At 34.3% G+C, this 11,107-nt stretch overlaps 1 pseudogene; it reads right to left on the reverse strand.

The window, feature by feature from the left end:
* Positions 1–2,170: 2,170 nt before the first annotated feature.
* On the reverse strand, positions 2,171–8,827 carry LOC139864312 (serine/threonine-protein kinase BSK2-like; annotated as a pseudogene).
* Between the last annotated feature and the right edge of the window lie 2,280 nt (positions 8,828–11,107).

Here is an 11,107-nt window from a genome sequence, read left to right on the forward strand (position 1 = left end):
CTTATTCGCTGTCTTTTTTCTAATTTTTAATTTAAGTCTCTCCCTATAATTCATTAAACAATACTCATGAATACACCCCCACAAATATTTAATTTATAAGTTACCAAACACGTTTTACTATATATAAAACCATTTGGGTCACACTTATAAAAATACTTAACAGATGAGAGTGAAAACCGTTGGTGCATGTGATTAGTTATGGCCTTATGGGTTGGTTATGTTGTTTTGGTGCTGATAAGGTTAACCGTTTAGAATCTAAATTCAAAGATCCAAGGTTCTTGCAAGCATCTAAATCACCTTGAAACCAGGGGCGGTTTTATGTAGTGGCTAAGGGGGGCGCCCGCCCCCAGTGGATTTGCAATTTTAATGTAAAAGTTTCGGATTTTTCGACTTTGCCCCAGTGGATTTTTTTTTTCCCAAAACTTACATATTTTGCCCCAAAAACCTTTAATTGTTGTCAAAAAACATCCAAATTTTGCCCAAAAACCTCCATATTTTGAACAAAAAAATTGCTACATTTTACAAAAAAAAAAAAAAAATTTCACCCATGCTGAAAAAAAATCCTGCTTCCTCCACTGCTTGAAACAATTTAATTAACCGCTTTCAACACAAGTTAAAAGCAAATGACACAGAAATGACATTAAATACCAGTTCTTTTTTATCAGCATTGTAGAAGTAATTTGTACATATTGAAAATTGTAGTCTACAACATAAATGTAACGCAGTAATTTTTTTTTTTTTTTTTTTTTTTTTTTTTTTTGAAAAGCGAAAATTATTATTACTATAAAAACAATACTGTACAACTATGAGGCCATTTGGGCCCAAAATAGAAGCAAGCTATACAATATTGACCCGAATAGCATCAGTATACAGACATAGACTGAGAATATGTACTATTAGAAACATGTGAATGGAGTTGACAACCATTGAAGCAACTCTAAATTTTTCCCCCACGAACGACTTGAGATCCATTCAAAACTCTTAATTTGTATTTCGTTGAGGATCATCGAACCACTACGCCATTTGTTGTTAAATACCTTTTGGTTACGATTTTCCTAAATGAGATAGCCGGTGATCCATTCGATTGCTTGCCACACCAACGAGCCCCAACCCGAATTAATGTTCCCATTACCTCCGCAAAACTGCTCATCGATGCTCCAGCTCCTTGCATTTTGAATTCCCCACCAATTGAAAACTTTGTCCCAAATGTCACGAGCGTGTTTACAAAAGATCAGAGCATGATCGATTGACTCGATGTCGTCGTCGCAAGTAGGACAGCGAATTGATCCTAGATCAATACCTCTATTATCTAGCTCAACTCGGACCGGTAACCTGCGTAGCTTAGCTCTCCAAACAAAAATTCCCAACTTGATAGGTACAAGGTTATTGCGCATTGTAACCATATTAGGGATTCCCGAACATAAAAGCAGACTATCTATAATTTTTGCAAGCGCCTTAGTAGAGAAAAAAGCTTGACTGCTTAGCGCCCATTTCCAACCATCACTGGAACTGGATGGAGCTTGATAAGGAGAAATCACACCATTTAATTCTGATAATTCTGTCAAAGTCCTCCCACGAATCGTCCTCGACCAGCACCACATCTTTTCCCAGCCCGAACCTGACCAACATATACGATCCTTAACCTTTGCGTCCTTGTTTAAGTCGAGTAGATATAGTCTTCTAAACCTGCGATTAAGAGGAACATCTCCAACCCAAATATCATCCCAAAATTTAGTGTTTCCCCCATCCCCGATTACCCTTTTGAAAGATGAATTGAAGTCTATTCCTATCTCACTGAGTTTTAGCCCAGTAACTACTATTTTCCACCACGTTGTTCCCGTAAGAGAGCTGCTAATTTGATTATCAATCCCAAGACCCCCGCAATTCCCGTATATACTTTTGATAATATTCACCCAAAAAGAATTATTTTCTACTTTGAATTGCCACCACCATTTTCCCAAAAGAGCCATGTTTTTTGCATTTAGAGACCCAATATTTAAGCCGCCCGAATCATACGAATTAAGAATTAAATCCCATTTTACCCAACACATTTTTGAATTGTCACCCGACCCGACCCGCCCCAAAAAAAATTACGTCTAATTTGTTCAAGGGATATGAGTACACCTGGAGGGGCCTCGAAAAGCGAGAAGTAATACAAACCAAGCCTTAATTACATATTACGCCAACTGTTTTGCCTTTTTGCCTCGAAGGAGGACCCGTCGTTAAGCATATCTTGTGCATCGGTTTCCATTCCAAGCTTCGAGAGAGCTAAAGCCTGCATGTAAAAAGACGTTGGCCAATCGGGAAATTATACTTGAGCTTGCATTGCATCCCTCAACGCGAGTTCTGGTTGTCCAATCATCAAGTAAGAGAGGGGCCGCCTCACAAAGATAGTACCCGAAGGGACAGACATCACTGAAACCAGCTGCACTACGAAACAAAAATTTTGGGGTGAACATAAAATCCAGACAAGTTACAACACTATTAAAGATTTAAAGCTACTTGTGGCAATTTAGATCCATTTACACAAGAGAAAGGTAGAGTTAAATTATGTTGATGGTCAAATAAATAGGACGATACTATAATTAGCATAAAAAGAGACGAGTCAAATGGTTGAACAGGTCGAAATTCATCAAAAGTGCATTGTTTTAATGCATACACCTCCTAGATCATTATTCAATAAGTTATTTTTGATTAGAAGACTATAGTTAGGGTTTAGGTTAGTTAGCCCAATCCCGATTGCGAGCTTAGGGTCCATTAGGGTTTCTAAGATTCCATGTAATCGTTATAAATAATGGAACAATAATAAATAATAACTTGTGGGGTTTTCATTATTCAACATGGTATCTGATCCCGAGACCTAGTCGGCCGTCATGAGCCGTTGTCATTATATCTCCCCGTCAAATTACCCTACCTTACCAACTAACCTAAACCCTATAGTCTACCTTTCAACAACATCACAACAACAACAACAAAACCCAATACCACATAAGTGGTGTATGGGGAGGTAAGATGTAGACAATCCTTCAAAGGGCAAGATACCTTTCAACAACATCATCATTAAAATTAAATTTAAAATTTAAATTTAAATTTAAATTTAAATTAAATTCAAAATTATAACAAAGGTAATAATATATCTCACACAGCTATATAGATAAAATATATAAAAATCACAAAAAACATATAAAAATCATTAAAAATTTGAACAAAAGGGTGGTCAACGTCGTCTTGTTTCGAACCATACCCAAAAAAAAAAAAAAACATAAGATCAGTTTTGACTCGTTACCTAATCCACTCAATTTATCACCTCTACTTATAAGTGATCACTTAATTTTCCTAGGAATGACACTAATCCGACTCATTTTCTGCATTTGAGATTCACTATACAAAAAAAAAGCCTATTAATAAAGAACATACCTTTGAATAATATTCAACTGCACCATTGAAGTATTTATCCCTAAACGCGATATCTCCAAACTTCTTCGTGTTTAGCATATCTTGCACTTGTTGGGTCCATTCTTGAAATGATAGCTTTATAAACATGCCAATACCCAACAAACATATATACGTATAATTATGGGCAACGCCATACCACAAACTGATACCACCAATATATAAATGCATACCTCATTTTCAGCCCCTTCTTCATCTTTATATCCCGTTTTTAGCAAAATCTCATGTACTGCAGTAAGATCCATTCGTGCACAAGCCTTGCCAAGAGGAGAAAGTAACGTTGGAACAACCACATGAGTTTTTGACAGACCCATTAACACGTACAATGCAACCTACGGACCCAAATCAGCTTCAGTTAGAGCCATACGCTAATATACATACATAACAAGATGGGTTGGTTCGGTAATGGTTCAAAAAGGAAACTACTTTTAAACCATTTAGCATGTTTAACCCATTTTCCTATTAGCCAAAAATTTATCAACCAATTCACGTTCACATTTTTTTTATTGTCAAAACTAGACTTGATATAAACACAGCAAAAATTATAAGAAATGGCTTTCTACAGAAATAAAAATAGAAATGATCTCACATCTTTCTGCTTTTGAAGGGGTGACACACTGACACTGCAGTAAGAAGAAATTTGACATCGGGACGATCACGACCCTCGTATTGAAGACACTTTGAAGCAAGTTCAACCATCACGGTTGCGTCTTCATCACAATATTGTCTTTCTAACGATGAATCCATCAGTAACAAAACATTTTTACCCCGTATTAAATCCAACGCCTGGAGACAATCAGCCAACAATAACGTTTCAGGCTTTCAGTTGCCGTCGACAATGTTATTCGTCATCAAATAGCAGAAATATCTGAATACAAACAATTAATAATAAGCCTAATTATTTAACTTGATTAAAAGATGGTTACTTACATGGCTCGGTGGAATATGTTTTCCGCTCAAGAGGTCGAGCAAGGCGGTTCCGTAACTGTAAATCACACTCTTGGGAATAACCCTGCCTGCAATATGTAGAAACAAATGCCATTATCCACATATAGTAATTATGGTGGAGGATTTACTGTTCATAAGTGTAAAACCGTCATTTTGCCATTTCCCCTTTTCCCCTTTTTCAAGAATATTCTAAATTTCAACATGATATATCTGTACGCAAAAACTCTGGAGGAGTGTACGCAAGATTTGTGCTATAGCTCTTCCCATCTCTACTGTTTTTCGTTAAACCGAAACTAGATAACCGTGAATCACCATCCTGATGCATTAAAACGACACAGTTTAACTTTAACTGTGTTCAAATAAGGTAAACAAACTTTCATAAAAAACATACTGTTTTGTTGAGTTAGCATCACGATAACATGCTACCTACTATTATCATTTCAACAGTACAACTTCAAGAAAATTTTACCAAAGATGTTATCGAAGTACCTCATCGAAGAGAACCCTATAAGCATTGAGATCATGATAAATTTTCCGATTCTGAGCATTGCAATGTTCAAGTGCTTGTGCAATATGGTATGCAACTCTAACACGCATTTCCCATGCTAAAGGCTGTTTATCCCCTATACCATCAGTCATAACTTACAAAAACAGCATATAACATAATACATGACTTATATCATCCGAAAATGTATAAAAAAAAAACATGAAAGATGATTGATTATGGATGAAACTAATTATAAGTATGAAGATATATCTTGTTGCCAAGGTTGCAGAACTCGGAACTGCTTGGCGAGTACTCAATTTTTGGGAAGCTCCCTGCCGAGTAATCAAAATTGGTCAAATTCGGTCAAATTTCGATCAAATCTCGAACAAAATCGGTTAAAAGTCGGGATTACTTAGAAAATCGGTCAAAACTCGGAATTACTGGGAAAATCGGTCAAAAGTCGGTCAAAATAAGCCAAAATAAAACTTGGTCAACATCCAAGTACTCCCCGAGTTGCCGAGTACAGCGTACTCCCTAAAAAGTTACCATGTACAGAGTACTCCCTAAAAGGTCTCGACCGAGTATTCCCCGAGTAGTGAGATTTGCAACCTTGCTAGTTGCGAACAATTTTCATCTAAATGCAGATACGCATGATATAGGCAGAATATAATAGTTTTTAGCGCTAAAAAACAAATGGATGAATCGAAATTCATAAAGTGAAAGAGATGCTTTGAGAGGGTATCGTTGGGCATGTACTCAGCCACTAAAAGACGCTCATCTCCTCCGGCACAACAGCCAATTAAATTTACCAATCTATCATGCCGAACCTTACCAACTCCAGCAGCTTCTTCCTGTACAAAATGTTAATTGAAAATAAATTAGAATTTATCATACAGTCACATATTACAGTAAAACAGAAGATGAAATCTAAATATATGTTACTAATTTAAACAAATAAGCAAATAGTAAACTTGACAGAAGGATTTGCAATGTCGATACATACGTTATATTCAAACACCAAAGTGAGTCATGCTTTTGCTTAAGAATTATACGAGATTTTTACTTCTTTCACCGATTGTAGTTGGTGAATTTGGACTCAAGTATATTTAAAGTTGCTACAAATTTGGTCTTTTTAGCATAACCTTCTACATTTTAATATTATTTTAATGATTTGGTCTAAATTTGGTCTTTTTAGCATAACCTTCTACAATTTGGTCTATATTTATAAGCAAAATGTCAACATCAGCAATAGAAATTGAACTACCATTACGTCCACAGTAAACAACGAAAGAGAAGGTTCTTTTCGTGAAACCAAACTTGTTAGATGCACAATAATTTTTGTGAGTTAAAGCTTCATAAACAAATGAATTCATTTTCTATTAAATTCTTTAATAATTTAATAACTACAAACAGTTAAAAATGGTAGTGTGGAACTAGCAAGCGCAAGATTAGTAATTTACCCAGGGGTAAAATGGGCAATTCCTCATAATGAAGAAACACATAAATGTACAAGATAGAAAAGCTCGAAAACCGATTCCTGATATATTTTTCTACAGGCCCACAGAATGGGTGAGAGGTGGCTTTCAATCAATATATCCCGAAATCTCAAGATATCTCGAAATAGCAACTAATCTGGTAAATTTTAAACCAGTTCACCTAAGTAAAGATCCTAAGCATCACAAGATTTTACTGAAAACGACAACTGTAACTTCAAGATCAACGTTTGTTAACCACTTAAACCAAAATTTCTTAGACCACTTCCAGTCACAAGCAAAACTACGTTTTCATGTATGCAGTGAGGCGTGCGTTTCAAAGCGGTCAATTTCAAAAACGTATCGAGGCGCGCCTTGAGGCGTACGCCTCAACCGTTTTTTTAAACCATGTTTTTAGGGAATAAAAATGTGACTATACATATAAAGCTTTCATTTGGATTACATTCAACTGTATTAAATTCAGTTGAAAAGTCTTGTCCCTACATAAAGCTACCAAATTTCTTGATTCGGCAACTTTCCAAGTAAACTTAACTTGATTTACAACGCTTTCTTCTGTTGATCAAAAAAGTAACATACAAAAAACTCATCATGCCAATGTCCTAAATTAGCTTTTTACATGATAAACTCATAAAACATGTACCCTACAATATCCAAATACACAAACAATCACAAATGCAGATATAATGAATGATAACTCATACATTAATAAAAGACAAAATTGCCAAATTCGTCCTCGTATTTGTTCATTTTAGCCCAAATAGTCCCTTCTAATTATTTACTGCAATAATAGTCCCTATTTTCATTTTGGAGTCTCAAAATAGTCCCTAACCCTAGCTGCGTAAAACGTCTGTTAAGTGTGAATAAATATTCAATTGAGCTTTAAACTTTGGAGCTGAGTGCGTAGAAATTTCCAACTATGTGGGTCAGTGGGTGATAAACTTAGCATCCTTAATATCAACGTATATGGCCTTCTAATCTTCTATAGCACATAAAAGATATGTTTTAGCAGTATTTATTTGGCATGATAGTTTATACGGCTGTAACGTCATTAAAAAAAAATCTTATAATAATTTAGGCATTAGCAGGTATTAGATGAAGAGTGGCGTGTTATATAAGAAATCCAAGATCTCGGTACTGACAATTACTGCACCGCCGTCGCAAAAATTGACCACATCATCTCCACCACTGTCACGTCACCGGACACCGCTCGTCGCCTGTTGTACCGTCGTCGTCGTTTATTCCCGACGTCTACGCTGCCACGTGTCTTACCGCACCCGACGCTGTCGGCGATTGTGAGATTATCTGGTGGAAATGTCGAACCGGCGCATCATCATTGTTATGGTCATGACGTCACGGTGATGAAAGGGAGAAAAATTGTGAGGAATTTGAGTGAAAAAGAGAGATATGAATCGGGTGTTGGTGATTTTTTGTATACACTTGTGGTGATGTTAATAAGGTAAGTATTATGAAGATACTGAGTTTTCTATAAGGTGGGATGGTGGTTGAGATATTGAGTTGGACTGATTCTGTTGGTGCCAATTCTTTAGACCGAATGTTTTGTTGATTTTATATTTTCACAAATGGAAACAGAGGGAAGGATATAAGTACGATTATACATGATTTGTGACTATTGGGTTGCATATACAAAGTAATTGCAACTCTGAATTAGAAAAGGATAAATAAATAAGCATGTGCTATACATGTGCCTATTCAAATAAGAGACGTTTAACGCAGTTAGATTCGGGGACTATTTTGGGACTTCAAAATACAAATAAGGACTGTTATAGCAGTAAATAATTGAGAGGGACTATTTAGGCTAAAATGAACGAATACAGGGACGAATTTGGCAATTTTGTCTAAAAGAAATCATACATACCACAAATTGCTGCGGGTCGGGCCAAGACAACTTTGAAAACCGCTTAATCGCAACAACTTTATTGCTTCTTAGTTTTCCTCTATAAACAACATTTGGAGCTTTCTCTCCACTTTCAGAAACTATAAGCTCACTACTAAACCCATTAGTAGCAGCTCGAAGCTCCGTTAACTCAAATTCTTTAAATGCAGGCACTGTTTGTTCTTGATCCTGTTGCCATACCCCTTTTTCTCCATACCCTAATATTTCAATTTTTCATCAATTCACTAAAAAGATTCTAGTAAAGATTCTAAATCAAAACAAAAAAAATCACACCCCACTTCATAATATATCAAATCAATCACAAAGTTAACATCTTTCTTTCAAGTACAATGATAATACTGCATAAAGTACTAAACTTTACAATATATATACACATATATTAATATAAATTCAAAAATAATAAACATATAGTAAAAGTATAGTAAAAGTATAGTGGGTCAAAAAGGATTAAGAAGTACCTGGATCTGGTTTGGATTCAGGGACTTGATCAGGGGATTGAACATTGGCAGTTTTGGACTGAAAACAGCCCATTTGTGAGGTTTATTTTACATAAAAATTGTGAAGAAAATAGTAGGTGATGGAAATGAAACCCTAATGTATAGATACAGGAGTTGTGTATGTATATGTGGGAAGTGAAAAGGAGATACAGGTGGAGAGAGATGGGTTATGATTGGGGAAAAAAGGAAGAAGAGGAAACAGAGAAGTCACATGATAAGTCGATGATTTGAGCACGCAGACACAGGGTGGTCAACTTTTTGTTGACTCATACTGCCCAGTGCCCACTTAATGTGTGTACAAAAACGTGCCGGGCCTAAGAATTTGAATGCTCGGTGCGAGATGGTCGATTATATGCTCCTATCAAAAATTTAAATAGCACAACACAATTCTTTTAATATTTGAAACCTAGTTAAGCTAGACGATCCATCTCTACGCTAATTTTTTTCAATAAACACAATGTAGTTTTCTTTCTTCAGAGGCTCACAGCCACATGCCCAACTCTATGCCTGTGTTAATGGCGCACAAAAAAAATAATGTAAATACAATTGTCTTTATTTGTTCTTTGATCTTGAGTTTTTTTATTGTGTATTTGTGTCTTAATTCTTGAAGAATGAACATGAGCAGATGATGGTGGTAAGGGTGTGCATGGTCCATACCCGGACTGAACCAGGTTATTCCGGATCATCAACCCGAGGACCAAATTTCAAGAGAAATGAGAACCGAGGACCGAACCAATTATATACGGTTCGGTTCTGGTCCTATTTTAGTTCGGTCCGAACGGTTCGGTTAAAAACCCGACCTGGATATCAAAATAAAATTTAGAGTAATAATGGCAGTTTTAATCAAAATCTATAACAACCCGGAAAATTTTCGATTAAATTTAAACTTAACTTCAACTGTTTCCCAACAATTCACGAACAAATAATTGAAAATAAATATGTATATATATACATATAATAATCTGAAATATAAATTAAGATACGATTTAATTATAATTAAATATGTAAAATATACAATAATTGTTATATTATTATTATTATTAATATTAATATTAATATTAATATTAATATTAATATTAGTATTAGTAATATTATTATTTTCAATATATATATATATATATATAATTTGTTAAACTTGATACACTCATATTATTGCCACTAGTGAATATTAATGTTAAATATTATTATTATTAATTATTATTATTATTATAAATATAATTATTATTACTATAAGTATTATTATTATTAATTATTATTATAAATATAATTATAAATATAATTATCATTATTAATATATAAATTAAACTAATAAGTAATCAAACAAATACCTAAAATATGTAGCTGTTTTCGAATTTTTTGTTATCTGGAATCCAGTCGACACTCAATTATCAGATACCTAATTTAGGTATAACCTGCTTTATATATATATTTTTTAATCGTGATCACCCAATATCAATAAACAATGATCCATAGTTTGCTTTACACATTTGAGTTACATCATCAAACTCGCTATAAATTGATAGTAAGCTGCTGCCCATCGAAGATCAAACAGAAAAAATTTTCTTTTTCATCGATACCTCTGTTTTTCAACTTCTAAGCCATATCCCGAAATCAAATCAAATTCAAAAATGTAATAATGCAATTTTGTTAGAAATCATTCACTCAAACAACCTGCAAAGTTTCAAATGCCAATTCTTTCTATCAAGTTGTAATTTTCGAAGTCAAAGTTAATTGTAAAAAGTCAAACGATTGTTCAATCAAGAAATTCGAGTTCGTTTTTAATGTTTCAGTTAAATTGATAATTTTAAAAGTTTCTATGAGTGAATTAAAACCTTTTTCATTTAGGAATCATGATCCAAAACGTTTGCTAAATCAAAATCAAGTATTTTTTTCCTTCTTGGTCTGCGTCGAACAACAAGCTATTATGATATCTATATATTATTTTTTCAATTAGCATAACATTTAAATTTAATATTAATTTGTTATTATTATGTTAAAACACTGAATTAAATAAAACACCCCTGGATCCCTGGTCGACTGTGAAACGGAAAAGAAGAAGGAGGAGAAGAACAGTTGTTGAACGGGTTATATGTTTATGTTGGTGTTATAAAACAGAAATAAAACGGATGGAGTGGTGGTCTTGGGTGTTTTATGTAACCGAGAGGTCTCGGGTTCGAGTCCCGTCTTGGGCATATTTTTTTAAGAAAAGCTTTTAAAGGTAGCTTTCTTTATCAAAATTTTTATTATTATTATTGTTATTATTATTAGAATTATAATTATGATCACTATTATTATTATGATTTTAATTATTATT

The sequence above is a fragment of the Rutidosis leptorrhynchoides genome, chromosome 8 (assembly GCF_046630445.1).
Source record: "Rutidosis leptorrhynchoides isolate AG116_Rl617_1_P2 chromosome 8, CSIRO_AGI_Rlap_v1, whole genome shotgun sequence".
Taxonomy (NCBI): domain Eukaryota; kingdom Viridiplantae; phylum Streptophyta; class Magnoliopsida; order Asterales; family Asteraceae; genus Rutidosis; species Rutidosis leptorrhynchoides.